Raw genomic sequence first — 13,139 nt, 5'->3', positions numbered from 1 at the left:
AGCATATCGTTGTACGACGCATAGTTCAAGTGATATGACGTATGACGTCATATACATTGAGATGGGTGAAAAACTAGCTTAACATATTAACTGATTTGTAAAGCAATCAGACGTTTCAAGCCCTTATACATAAGGGAGTTCGATCCTGTGGCGAATCTGGAGTTGGATTTTGAGGGAGGGGGGGGGGGGTTACTGATAACTTTAAAACAACCACGAATTGGGTCAAACGGAGCACTAAAAGCATCGTTTGCACTTTTACGCCGCGCGTAAGTATGAACACAACTAAGTAACTGCCTTTTACCACTCATGCAGACTCTTCCACTTCACCACTCGTTCTGCAAGGGAAGCAGGTTGGGTGAAATAGGCGGTGAAGTGTTTTATGCACATATTTCATTGTGAAAGCATTTTTAAAGCTAAATCTATGAAAATAGGTATGTGGCGTCTTGTTTGGAAATGAAAGAAAAAACGTGTTTCACTGTTTTTGGAAAACCAACCCCTAAGGGGGTCAAATAAGGCCAGGCTGAGATTTTCACTCTGCAGCGGAATGTGTGCTGCTATGAAACATCCTGGGAGATTAAAACTGTGTGCTGGACCGATACTCGAATCCGTTACCTTTCGCGGGCAAGTGCTCCACAAGTTCTGCAAGGTTCGCAGGAGAGCTTCTGTGAAGTTCGGAATGAAGGAGACGAGGTATTGGCGGAATTAAGGCTGTCGGGACGGATCGTGTGTCGTGCTTGGATAGCTCAGTTGGTAGAGCACTTGCCCGCGAAAGCAAAGATGCCGAGATCGAATCTCGGTCCGGCACAGAGTTTTAATCTGCCAGGAAGGTTCAGGGCCAGACTGTTTCACTGACTCATCATCGCCCAGCCGAAACCGCTATGGATAGAAACTTGAAATTTGGAGAGGGTGTGAATCTTATACTGTAGATATCGTTTAAGTAGGGATCATTCGAAATTGAAGACAAAAAAGAGGGTGAAATAGGGGACGGAAGGCTTTCTCAAAATATGTCGCAATTAAGGCAGTTCTGAAGCTAGAACTACTAAAATTAGTATTTGGTTTCTCGGTTAGAAGTAAAAAAATACACGTTTCAGCAATTTTGGAAATTCAACCACTAAGTGGGGAAAATAGTGAACGTTTTCTGGAAATAGTTCATTATCACTATTTAAAAACAGTCGTAGGTTGCACAATATTCATTATTACAGAACAACTAATCTATTTTAAAGCTAAATCTATGAAAATGGAGACGAGGTACTGGCAGAAGTAAAGCTGTGCGTACCGGGCGTGAGTCGTGCTTCGGTAGCTCAGTTGGTAGAGCACTTGCCCGCGAAAGGCAAAGGTCCCGAGTTCGAGTCTCGGTCGGGCACACAGTTTTAATCTGCCAGGAAGTTTCATATGAAAATGGATGTTAATTAAAAAAAGTTTCACTTTTTTGGAAATTCAGTGCCTTAAGGGAGTGAAAGAGGGGATAAAAGGTTTTATAAAATTATTTCATTATAGAAACGTTTTCAAAGCTAAATCTTTGGAAATTAGTATTTGAATTCTCTGTCAGAAATTAAAAAAATATGTATTTGTTTACTCTTTACAGAAATTCAATCCTTTAGGGCGTAAAATTGTTAGGAAAATATTTCGTTACATTAAAAAAATTGTAAAGCTTAGCCTACGAAATGGGTACGAGTATTTCACTTCTAGGTTAGCTATAAAGAAGTATGTGTTTCAATGGAAATATGATCACAAGAATGCAAACGGCAAGATTAACAGAATCCTTGAATTACAGCTCCTGGAATTGCTTTTTGGTCAGAATTACATTCGGAAAAGATCATGCATATATGGCCTCCATTAGTGTGAAACGTTTAGAAGGTGTTGCAATTTGTGAACAATATAAAAATTTGATTAAAGAAAAACAAAAAAAAATCTGTGCAGAGGATACAGACTACGCGTGAAAAGTATCGGGTGCTAAGCTAGTATGTGATATAGATGGAACTACGGTTCGTGATACAAACACGTGGGGTCGCAGAGATTAAAATCTGCTAAACCCGAACGTTGAGGGGATTTCCTCAATTTTACAACAGAATAAATACCGTTCGCACACTTGCGTTGATCGAAACGTTGAACTAACTTTACCGAATTGTCTGTGCAGTCGAGGATATGGCTCTTGGGGTAATATTGTATAAGATTCTTGTAAATTCCTGTAGTGGACTATATTAGAGGTCATATCAGCTCAAGTGGGAAGTAATGAGGAGGTACATTAGCAGTCACAACCATGAACGGACTGACAAATAAATCGAAATCAGTTTTCGACGTGCAAAGTCTTGACTTTTGTCTGAGAACTGGTGACGAAATTTTTCAATTACTGAAACGAAGGTAATCATGTCTGGTCAAGAAATGACTGCCTTGAGCTGTGAGAAATGTTCTATGTCATGAACTAGAAGCTGATTTTTCCACAGGATTAACTTTTGTTTTATAGCATCAATATAGTCGGCCATATATGTAAATCATCCTCCCCTTGGATTAAGAGACTTGATGAAATCAAATAACTGGTGACGTCGACCATAAAAGATTTTATCACTCCCCTATTTTTCTTTTAACTCTTCTTTGCCTAATGAAGTCGTCTTTGTGCCTGGTGGTGTAACGACGTTCCAATGAACGTTTTTCACAGCTCATGATAGTGCGATGGTGTATAAGCAATTTGAATGGCGTTCAAAGAGCAATTTCCATTTAGCACTGAATGATGTGACTTCTCCACTTTTTCTTTCAAGTGCGTAGACGCAGTGGTGTTCCTCATTCAGAACGTAAATCTAATTTAGCACAGTCGGTGTTGTCGGAAAAATGTGACAAGGCGACTGGCTCTATCTAGCGGCGTCCGGCTGCTGACTCGCTTTTCATTTCCTGTTCTCCACCGCTCGCCCCTCAGCGCCATTTGTCCAGACCGGCTCTAAATATAACCAACTCACTTTTCTTAAAATATATAGAATTCAATCAGTAACTTTCTTCAGTTTGGTGCAAAAATGGCTTATTAAAATAATGTTAACGTTTCCTTTGTCTTACAAGAAATTATGAAAAAGATGTAAGAAATGTTTTCAAATGTAGTTTTAGACATGAGCTGTTAGCATATATACTAGGTGTCGAGACTTTCTCACACCAAACGCTGACTGGAAATATCTTGTATGATGAGGGGCCCCATAATCTGCAGGTTGACAGAAACTGTTCCGTCAGTGGAGGCGCGTCTATTTGGTAAAACATCCACACCTTCACCTCCGTGCGACTCATCGCCTGCCCCGGGTGGGTCCTGAACCCGTCCTAGAGAGAGGAGGCGTGTTTCAGCCCGAATTAATGGAGCACTCTGCTAGTTCAGAGGCAGGTCTCCGTGCCGGCGCTGACGCACGGCGTGGTAGGAGGTCCACAAAACCTCAGGCGTTGGTGGGGATGTTTTGCACTTTTCCAGAGAATGGGTGGTAGGACGAGGAGGAGGAGGCGGGCGTGCGTCGGTTACTCCTACCCGCACGACATCCCGACAAGGAAATTCATCGCTCGGTCCGTCTAAACGCCAAACGCATCCAGTTTGTCGCTCGGCCAGTTGGTACGTGGGTAGAGCGCTTTGAAAAGTTGCGAGCTGCGGCCGTATTGGCTGGTCAGCTCTTGTGACGTCACATCCCCGAACCACGGGTTCGTGGCGCCTCAGTTAGCGGGTTGTATCCAGCGATTGCGGTTCGAAACTTCTAATCTGCACAATTCCGGGTTCCTCACTTCCAATTTATCCAGCCGGGTTGCTGTTTAGACTTCCAGAGAAAGGTAAACCTCCCTACGACGTAACAGTTACGTGTTGTATACGTTTCTTACGATATCTCTTACAGAAATCGAATTATTCTTGTTTCCGTGGCGGTTCAGTAAGTCGCGACTTGTAAGACGACCTCTGGAATTGATAGGCCGACTAGAAAGATTGCTTTCGTTAACGAAGTGGGTCAACGGAAGCGTCCGATTCCACCCGTCGGCTTTTGTGGTGTGTGACGTCACGAAGGCGCGGAATTTAGTTTGTGAGAATGGCGTGCTTGTAGGTGTCGTTTTGATGTGATCTATGGTGCTCTCTGGTGGTGTGTTTATGTGTTGTGTGACAGGTGATGTATTTGGTTTAGTTTGCTTGTGTGGCGTGTTTATAGGTAGCGTGTTGTTGCGGTCGGTGGTTCTCTCTGGTGGTGTGTTTATGGGTAGCGTGTTATGTGGCGTATGGGGTTCATTTGCGCGGTATCATTGCACGTGTGTGGTGTCGATAGTGCCTGTGCTTTCAGCGGAATATTTTTCAGTGAGTTAACGGTTTTGGTTTTGTTATGTCGACGTTATTGTAGTTTCTTTCTGGTCGTCGTGTGTGAATTTTGGTAAATTGCATTGTTCATGTCTTTGATAGATGTGGATATGACTGACAACGTCAATAGTTTTCGGTTGTTGGCGATGATGGGGGACACTGCATTGTCTCTAACAAAGTTCCTTAAACTATTCGGATTTGTGGAAGAAGTCGTGAAGAAATGAGGCTTACTAATGTTCCAGGATCTCGGACCAGGGACGGCTATATGTGGTGATGTCTTAAGAATACCTTGTCAAGGGAAGTGTTCGATTCCATTTTGATTCTTTTTTTATGGTAGTAATAAGTGTGGTGGTGGCGAAAGTTCTGAGATTTATAGTGTGGTATCGGTAGTTTCTGTTGACCTATATAACTCGAGGGAAGTGTTCCAGTGGATATTGTTTTTAGTTGATTTAGGGAAGGTTGTTGTCGTTTTATTTTATCGTTTTTGTCGTCTGGTTTAGTGGCGTGTGTTTATTTTTAGTTTGTCTCCACCCAAAAACCCGCAATTTCCCCCGCTTGTCCCGTTAGTTTCACTATATTTTTGGAGTAACATTGTGTCTGAGTGTTTTTCGATCTATTTTTATGTTTGTTGTCATGTTTTCGTAACGACGTCATAATCGCGATATGGGAGTTGTGAATGGTCGTTTCCGCCATATTGGTGACGTTATTGGTCAAACAAGACGGGTGGAGTCGGACGTTTCCGATAACCCATGTTTGCTTTGTGGGCTCAATGGAAGACGGTGAATGACCGACAGTATATGGTACACTTGCGAGAATTTGCGACGTACACACACTTAATAGAAGGGGGTGTTAAAACATAGGACCTTGTGTATTTAGTTATTTCGACAACATACATTATTTTCAGGGTATATGTAGAACTGCTTTGGCTCGTAATAGTCATGCTGCCTCGAAATAGCGGCATGCTCTTGCTAACTGAATAACATATTTGCATCATATCGTACACTGCAGATTGGTACTGTATGACACTAATCTGCCTTGTACGTAATGCAACCAATTCTATTCAATACCGCCTCATTAGTTATGTGATATACCCATCTAATCTTCAGCATTATTCTGTAGCACCACATTACGAAGGCTTCTATTCTCTTCTTGTCCAAACTATTTATCATCCATGTTTCACTTTCATACATGGCTACACTCCATACAAATACTTTCAGAAACGACTCCCTGACACTTAAATCTATATTCGATGTTAACAAATTTCTCTTCTTCAGAAACACTTTCCTTGCCATTGCCAGTCTACATTTTATATCTTCTCTACTTCGACCATCATCAGTTATTTTGCTCCTCAAATTGCAAAACTACTTAAGTTCTTTAAGTGACTCATTACCTAATCTAATTCCCTCAGCATCACCCGATTTAATTCCACTACATTCCATTATCCTCGTTTTGCTTTTGTTGATGTTCATCTTATATCCTCCTTTCAAGACACTGTCCATTCCGTTCAGCTGCTCTTACAGGTCCTTCACTGTCTCTGGCAGAATTACAATGTCATCGGTGAACCTCAAAGTTTTTATGTCTTCTCCCTGGATTTTAATACCTACTCCGAATTTTTCTTTTGTTTCCTTTACTCCTTGCTCAATATAAAGATTGAATAACATCGGGGAGAGGCTGCAATCCTGTCTCACTCCCTTCCCAACCACTGCTTCCCTTTCATGCCCCTCAACTCTTATAACTGCCATCTGCTTTCTGTACAAATTGTAAATAGCCTTTTGCTCCCTGTGTTTTACCCCTACCACCGTCAAAATTTGAAAGAGTATTCCAGTCAACATTGTCAAAAACTTTCTCTAAGTCTACAAGTGCTAGAAACATAGGTTTGCCTTTTCTTAATGTAGCTTCTAAGATAAGTTGTAGGGTCAGTTTTGCCTCACGTGTTCCAATATTTCAACAGAGTCCAAACTGATCTTCCCTGAGGTCAGCTTCTACCAGTTTTTTCATTCTTCTGTAAAGAAATTGTGTTAGTATTTTGCAACCATGACTTATTAAACTGATTGTTTGGTAATTTTCACATCTGTCAACACCTGCTTTCTTTGGGATTGGAATTATTATATTCTTCTTGAAGTCTGATGGTATTTCGCCTGTCCCATACATTTTGCTCACCAGATGGTAGAGTTTTTTCAGGACTGGCTCTCCTAAGGCTGTCAGTAGTTTTAATGGAATGTTGTCTACTCCCGGGTCTTTGTTTCGACTTAAGTCTTTCAATGGTCTGTCAAACTCTTCACACAGTATCATATCTTGCATTTCATCTTCATATACATCCTCTTCCATTTCTGTAACATTGAACTCAAGTACATCACCCTTGTATAGACCCTCTATATACTCCTTCCACCTTTCTGCTTTCCCTTCTTTGCTCAGAAATGGGTTTCCATCTGAGCTCTTGATATTCATACAAGTGGTTCTCTTTTCTCCAAAGGTCTCTTTAATTTTCCTGTAGGCAGTATCTCTCTTACCTCTATTGAGATAAGACTCTACATCCTTAAATTTGCCTTCTAGCCATCCCTGCTTAACCATTTTGCACTTCCTGTTGATCTCATTTTTGAGACGTTTGTATTCCTTTTTGCCTGCTTCATTTACTGCATTTTTATATTTTCTCCTTTCATCGATTAAATTCAATATTTCTTCTGTTACTCAAGGATTTCTACTAGCCCTTGTCTTTTACCTACTTGATTCTCTGCTGCCTTCACTACTTCATGCCTCAAAGCTACCCATTCTTCTTCTACTGTATTTCTTTCCCCCATTCCTGTCCATTGTTCCCTTATGCTCTCCCTGAAAATCTGTACAACCTCTGGTTTAGTCAGTTTATCCAGGTCCCATCTCCTTATATTCCCACCTTTTTGCAGTTTCTTCAATTTTAATCTACCATTCATAACCAACAGATTGTGGTCAGAGTCCACATCAGCCCCTGGAAATGTCTTACAATTTAAAACCTGGTTCCTAAATATTTGTCTTACCATTATATAATCTATCTGAAACCTATCAGTATCTTCAGGTTTCTTCCATGTAGGCAACCTTCTTTTATGATTCTTGAACCAAGTGTTAGCTATGATTCAGTTATGCTGTCTTAGGCATAATAAACCGCTTTCAATTACAAACACATATGGAAAATTTTATTGCCTGTTTTAGACCCTGTCAAGGGGAGATCTAAATGAGGGGATGGGATGGAAGTGGCCTATAAGAAACGAAAGAAAGAATTGCAGATAGTGAGAAATTACTAATTTTAGTAAAGGAAAGTAGTATTTCTAATTTGTCTGCTGTTGTGCAGGCAGGGAGTGTATCATACAGTTGTGGTGTGTCCTAGTAACTATGTAGATCCTACCCTGAGGCAATCACATCAAGCACCTACTGCACAAACCTTTGGCCAATGGCCAACGATGCTACATTATGTGTAAAGGGTGCTGTGATAGAGGCAGAGATACATTTGTGTCTAGCTGCTGTGAACCACCTGTCTTCTTGGAACATTGGCAGCTTGTTTATCTCTTACCAATTGTGTTCCCAGAGAGTAACATTGCCTCTGAAATGCAGCTTTAAGCCAAAAGTAAATTACAGTATTGTGTTCAGACTGAGCCATTTTTAACCAAACAACTGTAGGATACTGTTGCCGCCTGTGACATGGTAGTGACTGAGTTTGATCTATTTGTACATTTTTGGATTAGTGTTGGGCCAGATTCAGAGCAGCTGCCTCACTTCAGGGTTTTTTGGGAAAAAGAAGTGCAGTAAAAGAATGTAGGATTTGAGGCAGGTGACTGCTAGTCTAAGGTAAAAGTGGAAAGACGAGTTGTTAGGTGTCTGTGGATGGCCCTAATGGCATTTCCAAGAGAGTTAAAGAGCTCAAAGTCTAGGGTAATCCAGAGGATTCTGCATTTATAGACTTTGGGATATGAGGCTTACATATAGTGCTTGCTGACTTAGATGGGTTGTACTAACGTGTAAGAGCTTTACATGGTTTATTTAAAACCATTCTGTCCCGCCTTGTTGATTTCAACAATATTACAACCACATCTGTTTTCCCACAGATGTTTTGCACTATTTGGTGAATGGAAAATAAAATGGTGAGAGTCTGGGCTCAGAAAATACACTCCTGGAAATGAAAAAAAGAACACATTGACACCGGTGTGTCAGACCCACCATACTTGCTCCGGACACTGCGAGAGGGCTGTACAAGCAATGATCACACACACAGCACAGCGGACACACCAGGAACCGTGGTGTTGGCCGTCGAATGGCGCTAGCTGCACAGCATTTGTGCACCGCCGCCGTCAGTGTCAGCCAGTTTGCCGTGGCATACGGAGCTCCATCGCAGTCTTTAACACTGGTAGCATGCCACGACAGCGTGGACGTGAACCATATGTGCAGTTGACGGACTTTGAGCGAGGGCGTATAGTGGGCATGCGGGAGGCCGGGTGGGCGTACCGCCGAATTGCTCAACACGTGGGGTGTGAGGCCTCCACAGTACATCGATGTTGTCACCAGTGGTTGGCAGAAGGTGCACGTGCCCGTCGACCTGGGACCGGACCGCAGCGACTCACGGATGCACGCCAAGACCGTAGGATCCTACGCAGTGCCGTAGGGGACCGCACCGCCTCTTCCCAGCAAATTAGGGACACTGTTGCTCCTGGGGTATCAGCGAGGACCATTCGCAACCGTCTCCATGAAGCTGGGCTACGGTCCCGCACACCATTAGGCCGTCTTCCGCTCACGCCCCAACATCGTGCAGCCCGCCTCCAGTGGTGTCGCGACAGGCGTGAATGGAGGGATGAATGGAGACGTGTCGTCTTCAGAGATGAGAGTCGCTTCTGCCTTGGTGCCAATGATGGTCATATGCGTGTTTGGTGCCGTGCAGGTGAGCGCCACAATCAGGACTGCATACGACCGAGGCACACAGGGCCAACACCCGGCATCATGGTGTGGGGAGCGATCTCCTACACTGGCCGTACACCACTGGTGATCGTCGAGGGGACACTGAATAGTGCACGGTACATCCAAACCGTCATCGAACCCATCATTCTACCATTCCTAGACCGGCAAGGGAGCTTGCTGTTCCAACAGGACAATGCACGTCCGCATGTATCCCGTGCCACCCAACGTGCTCTAGAAGGTGTAAGTCCACTACCCTGGCCAGCAAGATCTCCGGATCTGTCCCCCATTGAGCATGTTTGGGACTGGATGAAGCGTCGTCTCACGCGGTCTGCACGTCCAGCACAAACGCTGGTCCAACTGAGGCACCAGGTGGAAATGGCATGGCAAGCCGTTCCACAGAACTACATCCAGCATCTCTACGATCGTCTCCATGGGAGAATAGCAGCCTGCATTGCTGCGAAAGGTGGATATACACTGTAGTAGTGCTGACATTGTGCATGCTCTGTTGCCTGTGTCTATGTGCCTGTGGTTCTGTCAGTGTGATCATGTGATGTATCTGACCCCAGGAATGTGTCAATAAAGTTTCCCCTTCCTGGAACAATGAATTCACGGTGTTCTTATTTCAATTTCCAGGAGTGTATTAAGGGCTGTTTAATAATGTGTGAAGGAAGTAGGAACACAAGTAGGTAAAATCAGAGCCTAAGGTAACTATCAAAATTCCTAAGAGTCTTAGCTGCCTCTTGCTGACAGCTCATTTAAAATGTTTTTAAGACTGGATGCACAGACTGAGTCATTTCTGACTAAATTTGAGTCATATACTCCCTTATCTCAATTTACCTATACTGCCTTCCAGTCTATGGTCAGAATTTATTAGAAAATTTGTCAAACAAGGAGACTGGCTGCAAAATACATCTGAATGACGAGATTAGTTAGTTGCAACTTCCATGAAAGTGGAAATCAGGCACAGAACCAAACAGGCTTGTTCTACTTGGTTGGAAGGAGCTTGCCATTAGAGACCCTGGCAGTCATTGGCAATTCTTTCACAATGGGCCACTTACCTTCATCTCAGTCTCATTCTACGAAACGCAAAAGGTATGAGGCTGAAGAATCAGGCACTCAGAGTTGCAATTTGGTATCTCATGATATCATGTACTACATATGGTCATTCTTTTGCTACAGTTAATCCACTCCTTATTCAGAAAGGTGTTGATGTAATTGCTGACCCAGTGAAATCTTGATTTTGTCTACATAATGATATTTTGTTTTTTGAAACCAATAATTATTTTAAAGCCCAACAACTACATAAACCTTTTCCCCACCATAGCTATACTGTTCATGTTGAGGACCATCAAACACAAAATTCTTCTTGTGTTGTTAGTTACACTTGGATGCTTGATTGTCTGACCGAGGGAGAAATCCATAATACCTCTCTGATCAGGTCATCACTGTAGTGCATCAAGTAATGTAAATGGTTACTGCCACCTTACTCCTATACACTTTTGATCAAGTTGTGCTTCCATCAAAGATCAAAGCAGGTTATGAAGTTATTACAGTCTGACCATACATTTTAAATGTGATGCTTTGCTACTAGTGTCAACATTAAAAACACACTCTAATGTCCTGTAAAAACACCGTAAAATGTGTTACTCACTGTATCAATTGTAATGGAGACCATGACATCTTATCACGAGAATGTCCTGCGCCTCTTGATGAGCAGACTGTCCAGGAAATCCACATGAAGGAAAAAGTACCTTACCATGTTGCTCTCAGGTTGTTGGCTGGTCAAAAGCCCTGTGATTTACCATATGGCACTTACAGTGCCATTCTTGCCATGTCTCGTACCACAAATGACATGGTCATTCAGACTTGTGACCTTACACCATCGAAATATAATCCACCATCACGGAATCCGTTTAGTAGCTGGCAAGTTTTAAACTAGCCTGGTTGAAAGTACCTATGCAGAAGCTGCCAAACTACTGCTGTCATACTGGCATGATCTTCTAGTCAGCAGATACACATGCCATTTGTCTGCCATGCTCGGCCGCTCTTCCTATGCTTTCTTCAATGACTCCTTTGACTGCCAGTTTGGGGAGTGTCTCTCTTCTGTTACCTCCTGTAGTTAACTTTCAGCTATTGCTCTGGCAGCTTAACTTCATGCTACCCCCCATTTTCCTCATTGGTGTGAACCATTCACCACCTTCACTTCGTGTGGCAGCCCATGTTCACCTTGGACCTCATTGGCTTCCTAAAGAACCTAATCCAAATTCTGTCTATTGATGTAAGTTTCTCGAACATCACTGGGAACTTTGTGAGAGTACATTTGTGTACACAATGGCACTCAGACTGACTGTGGTTTAGGTGTGCCTTCATCATTGTCACTGAAGATTTTTGGTATTGACTTCCAGAGCACTGCTTAGTGTTTACACCAGAGCTCTTTGCACTGTATTGGGACACACTGTACATCTGGCGACACAGGCTTTTCAATTGTCATCTGTTCAGATTCTCTCTGTGCCCTTCCAAGTCTGTGTGTGTTGTACACAGTTCAGTCTTTAGCGCAACTGGTCCAAGAAAGATTCCAGTTCCTCAGTCTCAAGGGAGCCACTCTGACAGTTAGTAGATCCTCAGTCACGTCATCTGACTGGAAACGAGGCTGCTGATGCTACTGCTGAGGCTGCAGTACGCCTACCTTGGCCCACTAGTTCTTCCAAACTGATGATCTCCATGTTGCCGTCTGTCAGCAGGTGGTGTCACTTTGGCACCACCTCTCATCTTCCCTTTATGGCAACAAGGTCCAGGGAAAACAACCTCTCCCAGTGGCTTGGCTGACCTCCTCTTCGCCCTTTCTGAGAGATCATTTTAGCTATCACCTTTTTTAGCCATCACTTTTTGTTAATTGGAGAACCGTCACCAAATTGTGTTCATTGTCATCAACCATTGACAGTTTGCCATTTTAGAACCGAATCCCCTTTCTTTTAACCACTTCAATTCTAATGTATGTTTTCCATCTGAGTTATCAGCCATTTTAGCAAATGACACATGAGCTGTTGACTGCGTTTTACATTTATCCATCCCAGATGGCTGGCCGCTTGTTGATGGGTTCGTGCTTGGCTGCCACAGGGCCCCAGCTGTTGCAGCATCTTTTACCTTGCATGCATCATGTCTATCCTCTAGCACTTCTTATTTCTGTCTCTTGGGTAACATGTATGGGCTGTTTTGGAAATGTATTCTGCAGTTTCAGCAGTCATAATAAGAATACTCTGCACTGTTTTTTGTTCTTTTGTTTTTCTTTGTTAACCACCACCTATCCAGCCCCCGCTTTGGTGTTTGAGGATCTTATTCTTCTTCTTCTTCCCTGTGTGCTCCTGAAGGCTGGCCCATGTGTCTGATGCATAACAGGTGATGGGGTAACATGTAATTCACAGCCCCAGGTCGACAGGTAGGATTCGCACGTAACCCTGAAACGGGCCTGGCCAGGCCTGGGGAGGGGTGACTGCCTGAGCTGCTACCTTCCCAAATTGCTGATTTGTCCCTCTGTGAGGTGTTTGGGAGGTGTGACCTGAGGTATGAACCCCTTCTCAAGGGGCTCCCAGTAGGAAGAGTGCACCATCGGAGATGCTGGCAATCGCAGGGGATTTTCTGGCAGTGAGCCAATCATCTTCACAGTCAGTGGCTATGAAACATAAATGGAAGTTGGCTAACGTTTCAAAGACCCTCTCAACTGCACTATGGTTCCCTGTGGATTCATGTACTGAAGATGGTCAGTCCTTCGCTACGTTAAATATGATTGTTATTCAGAAAGGTGTTAATGCGGTTGCGGTGCTGTGAAATGCTGCTCTCATTTATGCAGTGGCACTTTGCTTTTGGAAACTACTTCTGATACTCAAGCACACGAACTGCTTGCAGCTTCGCTTGATGGCTATCCTAT

At 43.3% G+C, this 13,139-nt stretch overlaps 1 non-coding gene across 1 annotated transcript; it reads left to right on the top strand.

Annotated features, from left to right (window-relative positions):
• Positions 1-1,289: 1,289 nt before the first annotated feature.
• Trnas-cga lies at positions 1,290-1,364 on the top strand. Its single transcript has one exon. It is a non-coding gene; the product is annotated as a tRNA-Ser (tRNA).
• Positions 1,365-13,139: the final 11,775 nt, after the last annotated feature.

The sequence above is a fragment of the Schistocerca piceifrons genome, unplaced genomic scaffold (assembly GCF_021461385.2).
Source record: "Schistocerca piceifrons isolate TAMUIC-IGC-003096 unplaced genomic scaffold, iqSchPice1.1 HiC_scaffold_2303, whole genome shotgun sequence".
Taxonomy (NCBI): Eukaryota; Metazoa; Arthropoda; class Insecta; order Orthoptera; family Acrididae; genus Schistocerca; species Schistocerca piceifrons.
Note: the sequence above shows the minus strand (reverse complement) of the source record. Positions and strands in the feature narration are given on the sequence as shown.